We start from the raw sequence: 14,367 nt of genomic DNA, 5'->3' as shown, positions 1-14,367 counted from the left end.
CTCACAGTGGGAATTCATGTTGGGTTTTAGCCAGCAAAACTCGGGTCTAAGAAGGCAGCATAATATGTGGGTAAACTGGCTTAGCCACGGGTTACATGACATTCAGTTACACTATTTAGTATGTATGAATTTAATTATTTTGAATACCTTTTATTCACAGGTGTTCTTGTCTTTAGCTTATCGACAGTGCTCCTCAAGGCTATCTCATGCAAAGAAATTGACATCAATGATCAAGAGCAGTGCTAAATCCAATTAGGTTTTGTTGCCAACATGATTTATTTTCCAGTGACAGAAGCTATACTAAAGAACAAGGATGTCTAGCCTTTGACAGGCAGCACAGTTTCCTGGTCCACCAAGGAATACTGCATAGAAACAATTTCTTATAAAAACTCATGCTGGTCCAGTGTTGGCAATTCTCATTAGTACATTTGTGTGTACGCAGCTTTCAATATATTTTTTTCATAATGTTAAATGTAGGTCAGGTCTGGATCTAAAATTGTGCTCATACAATGAAGGGTATTAGGAGTCAGACAAGCATTTCTCTATATTTCCATCAAAGGTCGAAAATGCAGAATACATCCTTGAAACCCGAATTTGGTACACAGGCAAAGTATTGGTATTTTACAACAGACATATTTATTATGCACTATTTTCTTACAAATAATGTAGGAATTATTGCCATGATTATTAGAAACTAGGCAAAAAAATTAGTAGGAGGGTAGAACCCAAAATTCAAACCATTCATATTTTATTACACATCCCTAGCCATCTAGGATTTTGTTAAGTGCTTTGATTACAGACCTACTCAATACTAATCTGTACCTTTTAGATTTAAAAGTTATGTGTTCATTTGTCCAAGTTTTCTATATCTCACGTGAACAAGCCAGAGAAGGGATTTCCCCACTCTTTGCAGCAACCTGCTTTCACTATGGCTCTTGTTTGATTACTCTGAAAAGGGCAGGCCTCACAAACAGGTATGCTTAATGCAAGAATTAACAAATGAATCTTGTTGCGCCTTCACGTAATTCTACCAGGCACTATAAATCATGTGAATACATACATATGAATAACTGATGCACTATTAAACTAAAATAAAGTAAACGTCCTATGTTATACATGTTCAAACGATAATAAATGCAGCATGCGTTTATAAATGAGAAAGGTGCACTCAAATGAATTTATGAAATACAATTCAGGGTATACAACCTGAAAACCCAAAAAATATGTAATTCACGAAATGATAGAGCAACAATTCTAATGCATTTATGTGTATAAACATATATATATATATATATATATATATATATATATATCTATGAGCACTGATAAATAAAAAAGCCACACAAAAACCATTTGTGCCTAATTTGAATATGCGGCAGTGATGTAAATACCAAACTTTAAGCCAAAAGCGGTTGGACGTAAAAATCTTTCCTAAGACAGCTACACTCACAAACAGCAGCAGCTTATAATTGTCTTTCTCTTTTTTTCTGAGTTCGTATTATTACGAAAACTGATGGAAACTTTTAAACGTGCAGCGTTGAAGTTGGAGAAAATAGTGTATTTCAAGTCTCACTTCTAACAGAAGATCTGAAATGTAAGAAAATAACATTTGTGCATACCATGATGCGAAAGGTATGTAATATTCCACCAAACAAGTCTGAAAACAACCAAAAAAGGAAGGGGTGTATCCAAAAATAATTTTAAAGTCTTTTAACAAGCCAGATATGATTTTGAAAACTTAACTGATGCTAGTCGTGTTTGAAATGTTGAACATAGTGTGAGGTAGATCAGAATAACGTGTTGGAAACTTAGTTTGTAAATGTTGCTGAATCTCAGTTGCAGAATGGGCGGTTTGAAGAGCCAGCGCCTCGGCCACAGTGGTTAAAAGGTACCTCTTTCTGAGTGAGAACTGCCATAGGTTTGTTTAGTTTCCACAGCACATATTTACACATCTACCTTTTACCACGAAGCATTTTTAGAAACGTTCAACGGGGGTAATGAAATATAATACTGCAACATTTTACTATTTTGTGAACTGTTAAAAAATATACAAAGCCCTGGGACAACCTGCAACTTCAATCATGTATTCGAATTACAAAGGATCTTTTTTTTATAGCATGTGCTAAGAAGGAATGGAAACAGCAGGTATTATGAAGCCTTTACAATCAAGACCAGGCTTCAAAGAATTACAACAGGTGTGTATAGTGACAGAATGACAAAGAAGTTAGTTTTCTAAAGAATTAATGCATGAAGATGTGCTAATGAAAGCAAGATTGTCTTTAGTTCAACAACGCTAATCAAAAGGAAAATTCTATGTATGCTGTATAAATGTGCTATCCACACTTTCGGTATGTTTCTGACAATCCGGGAAATGAAAGCCAACAATAGGCAAATAAATAACTCTATGCTGGAGCCACATAACACAGAAAAAGTAGTTATCTCTATCTGAGCTTGCCCATGTTGCAAATAATTTAAATCTTCCTGCAAAAATATTTAAAGAGGAGGAGCTGATAGTTGAGATTGGGTAGATGTTTTGAAAGAGTCTGAAACATTTTCAATAACTTTGAACGTGGTTTGCATTTTTTTCAGATCTGCTTTCCTAATTCTCTCTGTAGGTACTCTTTCAGAATATGCCTGTTCTTTTTTTTATAGCCGCATTAGTTATGATAGCTATAAACTGCATATTTTCACTGGATGGATCCTAATAGAAAATAATCCACATCTTCACTAAACCTTGGCATATGTTACTTTACAGCACTCAATCTACATTGGAATATCTATCTTTCGAACAACTTCCCTTATAGTATAAGTAACGACAGCCATAGGCCAATATGTGTGATACCTAGTGTATATTTGCTAATGGACAGTCACTTAGGACAGAACCCTGTACATACAAATCAGTATTTGTTGGCCACGAGGCTAAACCATCTGACGCAAACCATGCAAAACGGTATGTGCCATTCTGCACCATTTCATCCAAATCACTATCAGTGATGTTTTCTTTCCATTTCCAGTCTGTAAAGTGTGTCACACTAATTTTAGCAATTAGTGTGTTTTTTAAATCTTTTAGAGATGCAAAGCTCATGCAAGTTGTTTGCTGCATAGTCTTATTTAAAAACACTTTCTCCAAGAATCATGCATGCTCTGAACAAGTAGTCCGAGCCCTGAATTTGCCAAAATGTTGTTCCCAAATATATTTTTCATTAACGTTTCCCGTACAATATGGAAACCTTGTTCTAAAAAAAAAATGAATGGACTGTGTTAAATAAATAAATCAATGACCAGTAATTTAAATTCCTTTCGAAGCTTTGCAGGTTTTTGAAAATAATAAAATGTAGATGAGTTAGATCCGTCATCACTGTTAAAATAAAAAACCCTTTCCTGAAAGCTTTTAGAACTGGTAATTGTGTGGGTTCAAAGGGTTGAGGGGAGGGAGAGTTTACCACAATGCGCTTACTGTGTTAAGTTTCATACTTCTTTCGGGCTGCTAAATCGATGAATGTTTTGATGTTCATAATGATGGAAACAGAACAGCTCCTGATGATTTTCTGCATCGAATTATGGTTATTATTTGTGCAATGAAGCACACAATTCAATTCAAGTCAGTCTTAAGTTGGTTGACATAATTTATTTGCAATGTACTTGCAAAAAGATCTGGAGTGAATGAGCTGCTTGAAACATAAGGAGTTTGAAATGTTTCTGTACACAACATTTTTATAAGGAACCTCATCAATTAACGGGTATACAGTAATGTTAACATGGCAGTTCCTTTTACCTCAGTGAGAAGAAGAATGTGTATGCAATTCATGAAGCGTAGGAGATGGTATTAAGCTTTCAGCAAAATAGTGCCCATCCACCACAGCAAGATTATAATTAACACCGTAATCCACAAAAGGACCGTTAAAATGTTGGTACAGATCCAAATGCAGAACCATGATGGGTAGACATTCCTTTCATGAAAATTGCAACAGGCAAGGATCAATCTGAAGTGTTGGCCAACAAGAGAGATTGTTATTTCTTGTGTTTCTTGGGGAAACAAAAGAAAAACTCCAGTTTCGGAACCTCGATCTTTGCAGACAATGCAATTTATTGCAACCGTATCACTTCAGTTCATATAGGTTCTGCTGTTGTTACACATAAGATTGCAGTTCCAGTTGTGGCAATTCTTGATATGGCAAGCAGCAGGTTCACATTTTGAACACAATCGCTGAGATCTACCTTTAGGAGCGGACACCAATTTACTTCAGCACACCACACTTGTTAGGGTGTACGATTGGATTTACCAAGGTCCAAAGGTACCTGACGTTTGTTGTGGACCACTTAGACACTTACTACTTGGGTTTCGTTCACCGTTTCTATTTTAGTACAGATCCTTGGGAAAATTGGACTCACGAAAGACAACCAAATTCGAAAATATAGCCTGTGGACCTACATGTAATGAGGATTCTCATGGAAAGGGGCGACCACTCGGTCCCCCCGAACGTATGGTCGGGTGCCCCGATCCCCCCGGGAAACCATTTTGGGCGGGAGGCGTGTCACGGCTGGTATGCCCGAAGCGGCGTAGCCGGGGCGCGCCTTTTCCTGCCCAAGAGGGGTTGTCCTAGACACCTACACCGTCGGCCACGCCCCGTAGGCGGTCGGAGGAGGGTCCACGCCCTCCCAAAGAAGAATAAAAGGAGTGACAATCCAAAGAAGCATCCTCTTGTTCCTGTGCTTGGAAGCTGCACCTCTTCGTTGCACGTGAGCCCGAGACGGAACCAAGAGCCAATTTTGAGAACTTGTAATTTTGTGTTTCTTCTTTCAGCGATTTCGAAGCTTTGATCCAGGACCTCGAGTCGAATATCCGTGAACGATGCCTGGAAAGAAGGTTGGGACCGAACAGATGCTTCGTATGCTGGTAAAGGACATGGCGAACATGAAGAAGCAGATGGCGGCAATGAATGGTACGGGTAGACCGAAAAAAGTAATCGGACCAGCATTGCCGGGAGTAGTCCCTACCGGGAGGGGTAAAAGGGCCAGGAATAGGGCGGCAGGAGGGGAGGCTCCGGTTCCCGAATCACTTCCAGCGAGCCCGGTCAGTCCGGTCGAGGCCCCAGTTCCGACCCGAACGCGGGAAAACCGATCCCTGTTGTGGTCACACCTGTTAACGAGGGGGATATGCCTCCTGAATTGGCTGCCCAGTTGGCGGCATGGTTGGGCAGGGACAACGGGGGGGCCACGGCCGAGGAGGCCAGGTCGATAAGGAAGCAGTTGCGGCAATCGAAAGATGCTGCGAAGGCACCTTGTCCTCTTGTTTCCCCGCAGGTTCCCATGGAACAACCAGTATCGAGCGTTGGAACAGCAGCGACAACAGTCACAGCTACTTGTTCGGGTAAGCAGCCGTTGCCAATGGCGGGGGAGGGATCGTTACCCTCAAGGAGGGAAAAGGTAGTTCAACATATCCCGATGGATGTGAAAGAAAGAATTTGGGCAGATAAATATGTGAACATGTTTTCATTGTTGACCGATCACTATGAGATAGAGCATGTTAGAAATCAGAAGGAGTTGTTGCATCCGAGTGTATGGCGTGCAAAGATGGCGGGTTTCAGAGTAGATGAAACGATCGCTAATTGGGCCAGGGCGTTTGGAATGTTCACTGCAAATATGGGGGAACGTAGGCCTGAAGTATTGTTGGAATTAGCTTGTTACCAGACACGTATTATGGAATTCTATGAATCGTACGAAGGCAATCAATGGTTTGGTTATGATAACAAATTTCGTAAGGCCAAGGAGCACGACCCATCCCTGACGTGGGATTGTTTCGACTCCATTTCCTGGCAGAAACTGGTTGGGTCCAACACGGCGAAGTCGCCTTCTTTGGGCGGGAATGGGGCTGAGCCTTCCCGCCATTCTTTGGGGGCGCCCTTTCGGGCGGGCGCAAACAGTGATCAGAACGCAAAGAGTAATGGGAACTCAGGTAGGAAAGGGGTCTGTTGGAGCTTTAACAGAGGCAAGTGCACTAGGCCACATGGGACATGCAAGTTCAGGCATGAGTGTGCAGGGTGCGGACAGTCCTCACACCCCGAGAGTTCGTGCAGAGCCAAGACTGGTGATACGGGAGGTAGAGGAGGCGCCAAACAGGTCTAAAATCGACCGAGGGGCACCGTTACCTACTCCCGTTGATATCATGGCAATGATCCCTTGGCTGAACGAATACCCTGATCATGTCTCCGCCGGGGTGTTGCGAGACGGTTTCTCATATGGTTTCCGCATCCCGGCGGGGGATTTTCGGGGGGAAGCACAATGTAAGAACCAACTATCGGTTCAACAAAATACGACGGTGGTACAGGCAAAGATTGCAAAGGAAGTGGCCCGAGGTCGGGTTGCGGGACCATATGGCAAGCCGCCAGTTGTCGACTTTGTTTGTTCACCGTTGGGAGTAGTCCCCAAGAAGGACCCAGGTGAGTTTAGGTTAATCCACAACTTGTCCGCTCCTAGGGGTCTTTCGGTGAACGATGCGATTGACCCGGGAGTTTGTTCGGTGCGGTACGCATCCTTTGATGAGGCCGTCGCCATTTTGAATCGCCTGGGGCCCGGAGCGCTGATGGCTAAATCAGACATCGAGTCAGCGTTCCGGTTGCTCCCGGTACACCCAGAGGATCAGCGTCTCTTAGGTTTTGTGTTTCAAGGACGCTACTACATGGATAAATGTATGCCAATGGGTTGCTCCATCTCTTGTGCATATTTTGAGAAGTTCAGTACTTTTTTGCAATGGGCTTTCACCAGAGCCACGGGTGGGACCAAGGTGAACTGGGTATACGCCTGGACCCCAATAGTCAAGAATCTGTTCTGGTTGTGAGTCCTGCTCCAGAAGACCTGCACAAAGAGTTTGCTACCACATTTCATAAGGGTTTCTCTAGAAAAATCGGTGAACTCAAAGGATTCTCACATAAAATAGTCCTTAAGAATGATGCTTAGCCTTGCATTCATAGAGTTAGGAACATCCCTTTAGGTGTTAAGGATGAAGTCGTTGGGGAGATAAAAAAACTAGTAGAAAAGGGCATATTTGAGAGCATAGAATCTTCAGATTGGGTCGCCCCCTCGTCATCGCACACAAATCCAATGGTAAAATCCGCTTGTGTGTGGACTTGAGGGAACAAAATAAAATATTTTAATTGATGTTCTACCTCTTCTCAAAATTTCCGAGTTACCTTCAGCTACAAAAGGCATGTTATGGGGGGAGGAGCCAAGATGGCGGACGGGACGGACGTGTGAGCTCCCGGCTCCGCAAGCCGTCTGCCTCTACAAGACTATCCTGACACTTGTTTGCCCCTACGCCGCGCTGCAACGGAGACACTAATGCGCTGCTGTGGATGGCGTTTTTTCGAGGTCTACGCCGGCTGATTTGGTGCGAGACCCGTGGCGTATGCTGACCTCCGCTGCTGTCCCTGAAGCCCTCGCCGATCACCGCCGCTGAGCATTGCTGGACGCTACCGGTGAGGCGGCTGGGGAGGTGACACAGACTGCGGGTGGCACGACTGATCACGGGGCTGCTGGGACTGACCCCTTCCTTCACGCTGGTCCCCCTTTGACGGAGAGGTTCTTCCCTGTGTGGCCGGCATTTCATGCGGCGCTTTCCTACGCTACGCTGCTTTGTGATTGTATGGTCTCCATCTTGTGGCGCCTCCTAGCTCTCGGGCTGAATGCGGGCTGCTCTGCGATCCTCTCTATATGCTGCTCTGCCTGTCCTTGAGCTAGGGACCACACCGAGGACCTCGCTGCCTACTACGAACTGCCCGATAATGCAGGGGGATTGGACCTACGCTGATGTCCTGGCTACCCTTGATGATCTGCGGGCGGTATGTCGGAGAAACGTCCGTGAGCTGCCATGGAAGATCGATGCGGCTGCGCTTGTAGCAAAGCGACCGGGTCCTGCCGACCCCCTGGTGCTTCTAACCACCCCAGAGTGTGATACATTGTTATCGAGTGGGACGGCGAGGGAGCGGCGTGTCCCTGGTAACATTGTTGTGCGTTTCTCTGCCGAAGAGACTGTGGATACAAAGTCTCCCTCCACCCCAGCTATTGTGACTCTGCCTGTGCACTCGTTCCCGGGGGCCCGCTTCCCGGCCCCTCAGTTGCTGGCCCCTTCGGACACTTCTGCCCCTAATGCTCCTTTTCCGACCGGGCAGAGTGTGTATTATCCTGATACGAAGGGGAAGTACGTCCCTATTGCCACTGTACTGGTTATGGACTTGAGACTCTCGTCCCTTCCTCCTCTGCTTCTTTGTTGTCGGGGGCGGCCATCTTGCTCCTTTGTCCGGATCGAGAGAGGCTTGCAGTGGTGGACATACTTGGAGGGTTTTCAGCGTTCGGGACAGGGATGAAGGTGACCTCCTCGTTGGTACTGATTGCTTGACTGGCGAAGACCCGGACTGCACCTCATTCTTGATATGTTATTGTTATGTGGTATATCCTGCTTTCTCTTACTCTATATTGTAATTGATTTGCCCTGATGTCTATTCTTGCTGATGGGGGGGTGGTTTTAAGTTGGCCTGGGGTCCTGGGTGTTATCGATCCTGGCCCTCCGTATCCACTATGTCCCTACTTCATTGATATGCACGGTGTGGGAGCTATTTGCGGCTGGGAGTCCGGGAGCTCCGAGGTTGGGTGGGCTCCTCCTCACTTTCTTCTCCTGGGAGTCATAGACTGGTTTATTCTTTCTCACTCCCTATATTCAGAGCTATTTTTCTTTCCTTCATTCTCCTCCTTCTTCCTTTCTGGTCTATATTTCGGGTTCTTTAGAGAGCGACAGGCACTTTGTTGGGGGGGGGGGGCAGGCCGTAGCCTCCACAATGGTGCAGGGTGGGGGGGGGGGGGGGTAATTTGGTATTTCTTTAGTTCTATGGGCCTTATTTTCTGTTCTCTGCGCTTTCTTAATCTGGTTCGATTCTGGGTCCGGGTTGGGGTTGTCAGGGAGGGGGCGGCACTGAAGGGGGTGCGTAAATACTGGATGAAGTCTTGCTGTTGTTTTGCACCGCCATTTTGTTCTAATGCACAAGTTACTACTTGTGTAACGATATATCTGTAAGAGACATTAGTTAGTGATAGATTCCTTACCTTAGAATATCCCCAGGCGTCAGACTGGATCCGGAAACTTTTGCGTAGCAATACCCCTGCGCGCTGGTAGGCGTCGTCTGCGGCTCCGCGTCCGTCATCGGCGTCGTGAGCGCCGGGATGACGTCGTCGGAGTACTTAGACGGCGCCCATGCGCGCTGACGTCAGTTCTGATAACACAGCTTTTCCGCGCCAGATACGCAGAGCCATGATAGAACTAACACTGGTGCCATGAAACTAGGGCCCTGAAAGGGGATGACCTTAACCCTAGATATCGGTTCGCAGAACGGGGAGGATGGGTGGGCGGTAAGGAATCTATCACTAACTAATGTCTCTTACAGATATATCGTTACACAAGTAGTAACTTGTGCATCTGAAAGAGACACGTTAGTGATAGATTCCTTACCTTAGAATAGATACCCCAGCAATACCAACCCCGGTGGTGGGTCTGCGAACCAATATCACACCAGAAAGTCCTGGAGGACGGAACGGCCAAAGAAGCCATCCCTCCGGACTTGACTGTCCAGGCAGTAGTGTCTTGCGAACGTGTGCAGCGAGGCCCACGTGGCTGCCTGACAGATGTCCTGCAGGGGGACACCGCGGCCCAGGGCAGTTGTCGTTGCCGTGGCCCGAGTGGAGTGAGCCCGCAATCCAGCCGGGGGCTCCTTCCTCGCCATGGAGTAACATGCTTGAATACACAAGATGATCCATCTTGAGATGGTCCTCTTGTGCACAGCCTTTCCCTTCTTCGCGCCCACGTAACCAACGAAGAGTTGGTCGTCCACCCGGAATTGGCGTGTGCGATCTAGGTAGTAGGAGAGCGCACGTTTTGGATCCAGACGGTGGAGCCTCTCCTCCTCTTTCGAGGGATGCGGAGGCGGAAAGAAGGTGGGCAAAGTGATGGACTGCCCGATGTGGAAGGCCGTGTTGTCGGTGAACACTTGCACCACGCTCCCCCTGACAGAGGGGAGGAATGCCTTCAGTGCAAGACGAATCGCCCGCAGCTCCAGAAGGTTGATGTGGAGCCGGGACTCCGCCGGAGACCAGAGGCCTCTGATCTCCGCCTCTCCCATGTGGCCACCCCAGCCCTGGAGGGACGCGTCCGTCACAACTACGTGCTCCGGCTGGGGCAGGAAGAGGGGTCTGCCACTGACCCAGTCGCGGTCCGTGAGCCACCACTGCAGTTGCTTCGCAGTGCCCTCCGAGATCAGGACATGATCGGACAGGTTGCCCTGATGCTGGGCCCACTGAAACTTCAGGTCCCACTGCAGAGCCCGCATCCGCCACCTGGCGTGACGCACCAGAAGGATGCAGGAGGCCATCAGCCCCAGAAGCCGCAGCGTCAACCTGACCGAGACCCGGGATAACGGCCTGAATACAGGAATCAGAGCCTGAATATCCCGAACCCGCTGTTCGGGTGGGTAAACCCGAAACTGCGCCGAGTCGAGAACCGCTCCGATGAAGAGGAGCTTTTGAGAGGGGCACAGGTGTGACTTCGGCACATTGATGGAGAACCCCAGCAAGTGCAGGAGGTCGGCCGTAGCCTGGAGGTGGCTGACGACTGACTGGGGCGAGCCCGCCTTCAACAACCAGTCGTCGAGGTAGGGGAAGACTGATATCCCCTGCCTGCGCAGATGGGCTGCGACCACCGCCATCACCTTCGTGAACACCCGTGGGGCGCTGGCAAGGCCGAAGGGGAGCACGGTAAACTGAAAGTGCTCTTGGCCTACCATGAACCGCAGGTAACGCCGGTGGGCCGGCAGGACGGGGATGTGGAAATAGGCGTCCTGCAAGTCCAACGCTACCATCCAGTCTCCCGGGTCCAGAGCAGCCAGGACCTGAGCCAAAGTGAGCATCTTGAACTTCTCCGTCCGGAGGAAGCCGTTGACGTTCCGCAGATCCAAGATAGGGCGTAGGCCCCCTTTGCCCTTCTTGGGTACCAGAAAGTAGTGGGAGTAACAACCACGTCCTACTTCTGGCCCAGGAACGCGCTCGATGGCCCTCTTGGCCAAGAGGGCCAAAACCTCCTCTTGCAGAAGTTGCAAGTGATCCCCCGACACACGGTGGTATTGAGGTGGCATGGATGGAGGGGAAGACTCGAAGGGGAGGGAGAAACCCCTTCGGACAATTTGCAGCACCCACCTGTCCGAAGTGACTGTATGCCAGTGGGAGAGGTGATGGCGAACCCTGCCTCCCACAGGCGTCACATGGGCCTGAAAACTCGGACTAGGAAGGTTTTGAGGCGGGGCTGCTGAGGGAGGTGTGGACTGGCCTCGCCGTTGGCCCCGACCACCGCCACGGCGGTTCCCACGTCCGCCACCGCGTTGCTGAACATTCTGCGGCGCGTGGCTGACGGTCCGTGGTGGGGCGCCCCTTCCGTGGCCACGAAAGGAGCGAAAGGCACCCGATTGCTGGCGTGGAGCCGTAAGGCCCAAGGACTTGGCCGTGGCCCTGGAGTCCTTGAAACGTTCCAGCGCATGGTCTGCCTTGTCGCCGAAGAGGCGACGGCCATCAAACGGCATGTCCAGGAGGGTGGCCTGGACATCGGCCGAGAAGTTGGCGGACCTCAACCAGGCGTGGCGTCGAACCGCCACCGTCGTTGCCATCGCCCTGCCCAGTGAGTCCGTGGTATCTAGCCCACACCGGATAGAAAAACGTGCTGCATCTCGGCCGTCCGCAAGGGTTTGGCTGAGTTTAGCCCTGACCTCCTCAGGGCATTGTGGCAGCACCTCCGCAACCGTGTCCCACAGGGTGTGGGTGTAGCGGCCCAAGAGACAGTTGGTGTTCACAGACCGTAGCCCTAGGCTCACAGACGAGAAGACCTTCTTCCCGAACTGCTCATATCTCTTGGATTCCCTGTCGGGCGGGGCCGACGGGAATGCGGATTGGGAGTTAGAGGCCTGGATGACCAGGCTCTCGGGGGTGGGATGGGTGGACAAAAAGCATGGGTCGCCCGGTGCCGGGCGGTAGCGTCTGGCCACGTTCCTGTCCACAGGGGGGCCTGTGGCGGGCTTGGACCAAGTGCCCAGCAGAACGTCACACAAGGCCTCATTGGACGGCAGGAGGGGCTCCGTGGAGCCGGACTGCTGTTTGAGGACCTCAGTGAGGAGATTAGTCCTCACGGCCGCGACGGGGAGCTGAAGGTTTAAGGCCTTAGCTGCCTTCGTCAACACTACGCTGTAAGCAGAACCCGCCTCCGAAGCCACAGTCGGGGGCGACGTAAATCCAGTGTCTGGCGAGGTGTCAATACCACTGGCCTCCCCAAGCTCATATGTCCAGTCCTGATGCGACTGGCAATCACGTGCCAGAGGGTCCTCGGACCCCTCCCATTGCTCCTCGTCACCTGGCTCCTGGAGACCAGGATTAACAGCCAGGGCCTCCTCGTGGAGATAGAAGTCTCCAAAGGCCGACGGAATCGGCGCCCAGCGGCGCCCCTCCGACACCTGAGTAGGACCGTAGGAAACATTGGGGTCGGCAACCACATCGGCTGCCGGGGACGACACCTGAAGGGACGGCGCCGGCGAGGTCGTAAGGTCGACCGGCGAGGTCCCGGATCCGGAGCCGGAGCCGGATCCAGCGAGGTCGCGCGGCGCCGGGACCGAAGTCGCCAGCGGCGCCGGGCCCAAAGTACCCGACGTCGTCGGGGCCGAAGCGCCCGACCCGGAAGGACCTCCAGACGGAGCCGATCGGCCCGAAGGCGCCACGGGAACCGACTGAGGAGGGAGGGCCCTCATGGCCATGAGGTACCTCTCGACCTCCTCCTGCGACGCGCCGTGCCCAGGGACCCGAAGGTGTGGGGCAGGCGGCGACGCTTGCGACTCCCGCGGAGCCGCGTGGGCGGTGTCGCCCGAGTCCCCGGCCGCATCGAGCGAGCGTTGGGGCGGGTCGGAGGACCGATGGTGTCGCTCCGACCTCTCATGCCTCTTACCTGAGGACTTGGAACCAGACGATCGGTGTCCACTCCCGGAACGTCGATGACTCCGACCTCGCGACCTGTCCCTCGACCTCCCGTGGGACCGGGACCGGGACCTGGAGCGGCGCGGGGCCGAGTGCCTCAGCTCGAGACGCTTGCGGGACCGCTCCCGCCTAGCCTTCGACGTCAGAGCCCGGCAGTCGACGCAGGTTCGATCGTCGTGGTCGAGGCCTAAGCACTTCAGGCACCGGCGATGGGGGTCCGTGACCGACATGAGTCGGCCGCACTTCGAACAAGGCTTGAACCCGGGCATCCCTGGCACCGATAGTCGAGACAGTCGACTAAGAGAAGATCAAAAAGGATCAAAAACTATTCAGTCAAAAAGTGACTGGGGGTAGAGCTTCTTCGGATCTGCGCTAGCTGGCGCGGAAAAAAGAAGAACTGACGTCAGCGCGCATGGGCGCCGTCTAAGTACTCCGACGACGTCATCCCGGCGCTCACGACGCCGACGACGGACGCGGAGCCGCAGACGACGCCTACCAGCGCGCAGGGGTATTGCTACGCAAAAGTTTCCGGATCCAGTCTGACGCCTGGGGATATTCTAAGGTAAGGAATCTATCACTAACGTGTCTCTTTCAGATTGCTCACTTCTACTGTTGTTTTAGCTATAACGCCGCTTGCCCATGTCGTGAAGCCATAGTGCGGACTCGAATCTTCTTAGTTCTTACTCTTCACTGACTTATCTTATGATGAAAACGCATAAAAAACCTTTAAAAAAATTAACCTTCAATTCTCCTCTTCCCCGGCGATATGACTTTTCCCAGTGTAACACACGTTGATTGTTGACATTTTACCTGTTGCTGCTGGGGAATGTAATGCTTGCACCTGTGCTAACAAAGTATCGTGGCCGGCCTGACGGTTGTAGGCCCGTATTTGTTCTTTTATTCATGCACAATAAAGGTTTTCAAAAAAAAAAAAAAAAAAAAAGGCATGTTATGGTTTTCTACAGTCGATCTAACTTCCGCCTACCACCAGGTTCCCCTCCATGAGGACAGTAAACATCTCACAGCTTTAGTCACCCCGATTGGTATCTTCCAATTTAACCATGTTCCCTTCGGGTCGGCATCAGCTGTAGCGATGTTTCAGTGTACCATGTACCTCATTTTCAAAGTCATGAAGAATGTACTCTTCTTCCAAGATGATATTCTTATTATGGGGAAGGATAGAGAAGAACACAATACCGTTTTAAACAAAGTTTTACAAAAATTAGAGATGAAAGGTTTGACAGCTGAGAAGTCCAAATGTCAGTTTGCCACAAAAAGTGTAACTTATCTTGGACAGGAGATAAGCGCTTCTGGTAT

The 14,367-nt window shown here is 49.8% G+C and overlaps 1 protein-coding gene across 1 annotated transcript in view; it reads right to left on the bottom strand.

Moving 5' to 3' along the window:
* The window catches only part of TRIP4 (thyroid hormone receptor interactor 4), a 560,825-nt gene that overhangs the window by 386,714 nt on the left and 159,744 nt on the right, over positions 1–14,367 (bottom strand). The gene's annotated exons all lie outside the window — the stretch shown is intronic.

Source organism: Lissotriton vulgaris, chromosome 2_2 (assembly GCF_964263255.1).
Source record: "Lissotriton vulgaris chromosome 2_2, aLisVul1.2, whole genome shotgun sequence".
NCBI classification, from domain to species: Eukaryota; Metazoa; Chordata; class Amphibia; order Caudata; family Salamandridae; genus Lissotriton; species Lissotriton vulgaris.
The sequence above is the reverse complement of the archived record's forward strand: the minus strand, read 5'-3'. Positions and strand labels throughout refer to the sequence as shown.